Genomic DNA, 6,332 nt, shown 5'->3' on the forward strand with positions numbered 1-6,332 from the left:
GTGCTGTACTTGTTGAGGCATTTGCAGGATTGGTGTTGGACTTCGAGGATAGGATAGGTTGGATTTATAGGAAGAGAAAGATAAAGGTACCTAATAGAGGAAGAATAACTGAGCATAGTATCATACTGAGAGAGAAAAGTATATATATATATATATAAAATGAGATTTCCTATCTAAAGCTCAGGTATTCATGTAGAAGTTATGATTTGCTGCCTAGATTCCTCTTCAAGCATGAAGAAGTTCTTCCCCTAACTATAGCATATGCTGCTAACAGACAGCTCTCAGCTCTTAGCTCTTTTGGGGATTGTTTCAGTTGAAGAAAATCATGCCCCCTTCCAGGGAAACCTGTATTCAGTGACTGGTTGATGAGTTTGAATAAAGACTTGGCTCCCTTGCCCAAACTCTGGACAATTCTGAGAGGTCATCCCAGCTTGAGAACACCCTATAGGGTTGACTGAGTTCTTCACAGAGATGACATTTTACCTATACTTCTTTTTTGTCCAATCATTTTTTCTTTCCTTTCTCCCAATTAATAATACTAATATTATTATTAATAATAGGATAATAATAATGAGATTAATACTATGTTAAAAATATTTTAAGTTTTCAAATACGTTTTACAAGATTTCATTCTCCCCATTAAATAGTTTATTTGCTGATTTATTTACAAGATTTCATTCTCCCCCTTAAATAGTGGGCTGGAAAGGGTGATTTGAGTTAGCATATACAGATAACACCATACACCAATGTTATAAAGGAGGCAAGAATGATGGGAAAGAGTAATGGAGCCTTGAATAAAGTCCCCTCTTTAAGAGTGAGTTTGGGGAGAAGGCAGAGGCCTGGAATGTTAAAGGAAGTATGACGGGTATATTTCTTTTTTTTTTCCCTAGAAAATAGAGGGCATAAACCACTGAGGATAAGTAGAATTCTTATAAAAAGGAATTGTAGTAATTAGTGGTAGGAAATGTCTTGCCAAGTTAAAAGGAGAGGGCTGAGAGTCCGTAATAAGAATGACCCATGTCATTTTGTTCTCAAATTAATTGTGTCTTTTTTAACAAGGAAATTTTGCTATTCAAACATGATATGGAGCATCTGGGAAATGACTACAAAAATTATTTAGTAAGAGTCCAGTAGGTTCCTAACATGGTGTTTGGCATACAGAGGAAGTAAAGGGACAGTTTCTTCCTTTGAGAGGAAACTAGATTTTTTTAATAGAAAGGGTTATAGAAGAACACAGTCCAAAGTAATACACTTATTGTAAGATGAACAGTATGGTGATGTGCCATTGTAATTTCTCAAGTTCATAGACACTTAAATTGGGAATTAAATGCTGATATATTATTGCCCATAATTTTTTTTTAAGATTTTTTTTTTTTAATCTGACAGAGAGAGACACAGCAAGAGAGGGAACACAAACAGGGGGAGTGGGAGAGGGAGAAGCAGGCTCCCTGTGGAGCAGGGAGCCCGATGCGGGGCTCAATCCAGGACCCTGGCATCATGACCTGAGCGGAAGGCAGACGCTTAATGACTGAGCCACCCAGGTGCCCACCAATAAATTTTTTATGCTTACTTCTTTCTAGGGATCAGCAGTCTTTGAGGTTGGCACTAGAAGTTTGAACGCTGGCTCAAAGTATCTGAAACTCCCGTGATACTAGATGATCTGTTAGGTTATTTTACCCTCCACCAAGTATGTCATGGAAAATTACTCTTTCTCAAGAGAAATACATACATTAAGGGTTGTTATCTTTCCTTCTCATTTGAAGAGACAGATGTTGAGGTCTTGTTATTCCTGAAAGCCATAGATTAGGAAAGGTTTCTTAGTTTTTAGTTTTTAGCCTAACACCATCGCTAGTAATTCTTCACAGTTATTATTTGCACATCAATGGCTTTGGTCTGTTATCCTAGAGAGCTTGGTGTTTGTTTCAGGTCTGTCATCTTCTCTGGGATGTTGATTTGTACCCTTGCTATCTACTTCCTTTTTATTCTTTTGTCTCTAGAAGGCTGTTATTGTGGTCACAGTAGAATTAATCACTGTCTATAGACCTAGTTTTATAAGGATTTAATGAGCTCTCTTGAATTCTCTAGAGAAACAAGAGAGATGTATGTATGTTCCATTATGTTCTGTAAATTTTTCTTTTTGTCAAAACTCTGGACCAGAAACTTTCCGTAGTGTTTCTAGGGTTTACAGGGGATAACCTAATATTGTCTTCCAAAAGTCTTCTAGGTTTGGTATTTAATTGGCTTGGTGTCCACCACAGGATAGTTTTCACTCAGTAGAGGAGTACATGTGTATTGAGAGTCAGGAATAAGCTTAACATCCTATTTCTCTCCAGGACAAACATACAAATCTGAATTGCAGGATCAGAAGAAAACTTAGCTTATTGACTATAATAAAAATAACTTGGGCATTTGAAAGGGCTCAGAATAAATTCATAAGCCTGTTTCCTTTTTTTATATTACTTAATATAATATCTTAAACAAATTTGTATTTTCCTGTCCACAGTTCTCAGTGTATGATAATTCCTTCAGTAGTCAGAGATTTCCATGTTGCCTTGAAGAGAGTTAAGATTGTTCCAGTTGGAAAGCAAAGAGAAAGAATCAATGGCTGTTCAGTTTTTGACTTCCAAAACAGCCTCTTAAAATCCACATCAAAATCAATATTTTCAAAAGCCAAAGATTTTGTTTTACAAAAACTGAATTTAATTGAAAGAAAATCAGTCTCTTGAGAATCAAAAGGAAAGACTCTGAAAGAGGCATGCATTGACATTAAGACTATAACAAATAGGAAAGAGCAGAGACAGGTCCAATTACCTCACCCTCTAGGACACTAGGTGAATAACAACTGGTGTATCCGTTAGGAATTGTGTTTGGTTGCAGGTAACAGCAACCAGCCAAAGGTTCCGTAACCAAATGTGTGTTCATGTAAAAAGAAGTCCAGAGAAAGCTGGGAAGGCAGTTCCATGATATCAATATCCAGGGCTCTGTCTTTTTGCTTTGTTATCCAGTTATCTCTGGTTTTCTTACGCATGGTGATTCATGATCACGATATCGCTGCTCCAGCCTTACATCTGTGTCCTAGATAGACAGAAAAAAGAGGAAGGAAGCAATGAGGAGCACAGGGAAAGCAAAACACTCCCAGAAGTCTGCTGAAGTGTTATAGGCCAAAGTTATTACACTTAGTTGCAAAGGAGTCTGGAAAATACACTTTTTTAAAATAAAATTTTCCCAGGGAAAGAATTACATTGGATTGGGGGTAGAGAAATGATGAGTTGGATGGGAAGTACATTAAGGGATGTTGGTGAGACCTGAGACAAAAGCCCTTTCTGAGGGTACCATATGGAGACAAGCTGAGTGAAGGTCATTGCGTCAATGCCATGAGCTTCATGTAGTCTGTGCAAAAAATCCTCATTAATTTTGGTGGGGGGGAGGGCTCAGGGAGGATTTTCCATTGACACTTGCCCAAAGCTTTTATAAGATGTATTTGAAGTCCCTCCTTTGGAACCTACTTTTTCAATGGCTAAAACTCATAGCCTCAGAAATAGAGGGTAGGTTTCATGACGCTTAAAGATGCAAAGCAGGATAAAAGGGGAAACTGATAGCTCTTACTCTCGAGCAGGACTATGTAGGAACAAAATTTCCTCCCATTTATTCCTCCACTAATAATTTATGCACAGATGTCAGAATATCTCTTCTGTGATTTAACATGTTTTTCTAACTCCTTTTAGCTCCAACTTCATTTTTAAGAAAATTTCAGTGATGAAAAAACTTGGAAAAGGAAAGGTAAAACACCCAAGAGGAAATTTCAAATAAAGCTGTATCTGAGTTTAATACTGCAATAAATTCAAGAGACCTTCACCAGCTATTCTCACTATAAAAGCAGTTAGACATATTCTTGGACAGCTTTTGGGAATGACCTTCATCATTGTTTTTAACCTTTGTGTCTGTGTGTGCACTTCCCATTACCTTTGTTTGATTTATATTGTTACCAGAGTTGTTCTCCTTCTGTGGGGACTTTTGGTTATGGATGGTCATGTGCTTATCATTTTTTTTAAAAGAGTGTTGGGCAAACAGGATGTCGCCTTTCACAGATTATCGTAGGGAGAACACACTGTAAATAAGTAATGCCCCCTAAAAGAAGAAAAGAAAAAAGAAAGCATACATTTGGATAAATATAAACCTTTTAAAAATTTTACTTCCATAGTTTCAGAAGTGAGATATTTTTTGTCCCCCTAAAATGCATTAGATGGATACTTCCAGAGGTGTGCACTTTTCTTATGCTATTCATTTGATCCATGATTCATAAAGCACCTTTGTACAAAAGCTGGTTAGTGTCTAAGCCAACACACTGACTTTAAAGGTATGCTTTGGCCATATTTTTCTATGCTCTGACTAGAACAGTCCAGAGTGCCAACAAAATTTAAACTCAGAGTTTTTTCAAAGTAAAATTTGATAAAGAGAAGCTTACCTAAAATATTGTTGGTAAAAGTAAAAGAAAGACAGTGACTAGGAAAAAAGAATTGTTCCCTTTTGGAGCTATATTTTGAAGGAAAATGGTTAATATTTTCATTTCTGGTATTAAAGTATTTTCCCTAGCTTCAGAAAAAATAGCATTATCATTGCAGAAAAGGGTGGTTAGATGTTTTATTTTTAACTGAAATCAGAATACTGTGGTTCTGATTAGTTACTGCAAGTTTTAAAATCTGAGACCCTCATTTGAGCCAGGAGTACATATGGGCTTTTAGTGGATGGGGAGTCTGCCTTTATATTCTTCTTGACACAATTCCAAAAGAGCTGGATTCCAACAATCATAGACAACTCTGCTGTCCATTTGTTTTAATGAGCAGAGCATTTCACACAATACCGATAAATTCTTTAAATGGTTTTTCTTGTATAATGGGCTTTTACTCTCTTCAGTAACAAAATCAGAGAGGTAAATAAAAGCAGTTAGAGCAGAATGAAACAATGTAGCCAAGGGAAGAACCTGCTATTACTCTTAGCATTCTATTCCACTAGAGCTAATAGCTTTAAAATAAATGTTATTTTAGAAATCATTAAAATTTTTTCTACTAACAAACAAGGGCATCATTTGGGGGATATGTTTCATGGTAAGCATATATTAAAAAGCTTTAAATATAATACCAAGCTGTGAATAAGGAAAGAAACATTTTGTGTTCAGCACAAGCAAAATTCTTTGGATAATATATTTAGAGTCTTGGTCAGTAGTTGACATTACTGGTGAAGGATAAGAAAGTAGAATCTCAAACTCTACTCTACTTTGCTAGAGCCTGTTAGGAAACGTTGCCTTAGCCTGTTGCCTTTTCTCTCTGTGACTCGGACACCGGGTATACGGAAATCAGTCTAGGGCCTTCCCGATTAGCATAGGAGTGGCTTTTCATCTTTCTTTTTTTCCAAAATAATAAACACTATTTGTTTTATTTATTTATTTGAGAGAGAGGGCACGAGCAGGGGGTGGGGAGGGGCAGAGGGAGAGGGAGAGAGAATCTTAAGCAGGCCTCATGCCCATCGTGAAGCCAGCATGGAGCCCAACACGGAGCCCTAAGTGGGGCTGGATCTCACAACCCTGAAATCATGACCTGAGCTGAAATCAAGAGTCAGTTGTTTAACCGACTGAGCCACCCAGTGCCCCCCATAACCACTTTAAATAATACATACATACATGTAGGGACACCTGGGTGGCTCAGTCAGGTAAGTGTCTGCCTTCGGCTCAGGTCATGATCCCGGGGTCCTGGGATGGAGCCCCGAGTCAGGCTCCCTGCTCAGCGGGGAGTCTTCTTCTCCCGCTCCCTCTGCCCCTGCTCATGTGCTCTCTCTCTCACTCACTCTCTCTCTCAAATAAATGGATAAAATCTTTTAAAAAAATACATACATATAGGTGGCATTTTTATCTTTTTATTTTTACAACAAAACCTTATGATAATCGGAGTATGTGATATTCCCTTTTGCAGATGTGTATGAGATATTAAGGTTTGAAAAGGTTAGGTAACTTACCCATAAGCCTAGAACATCCTATAGCTAAGACTGGGGTGTCCTAGAGTCTGTAGTCTCTTCTTGCTATTAATATTCTATGGCTTTCCACACCAGCAAGATTGGGTGACCTCCAGAAATTCACCTGGGCCAAAGCCCAAGATGTCAGGCCTATTGGCTTGATTTCCAGCTTTGGTGGAGCCCAGCTGCTCCCTCACCAACCTGCGAGTGGGGTAAATGAACTGAAAGATAAATATCTGATTTCTGTTTGGAGCGCCACCTCCTCTTTCTACTATAGCATTGGCTATTTAAAAGTAAGGATTCTGTCTTCTGTGGTAGTTTTATAT

This window comes from Neomonachus schauinslandi, chromosome 12 (assembly GCF_002201575.2).
Source record: "Neomonachus schauinslandi chromosome 12, ASM220157v2, whole genome shotgun sequence".
Taxonomy (NCBI): Eukaryota; Metazoa; Chordata; class Mammalia; order Carnivora; family Phocidae; genus Neomonachus; species Neomonachus schauinslandi.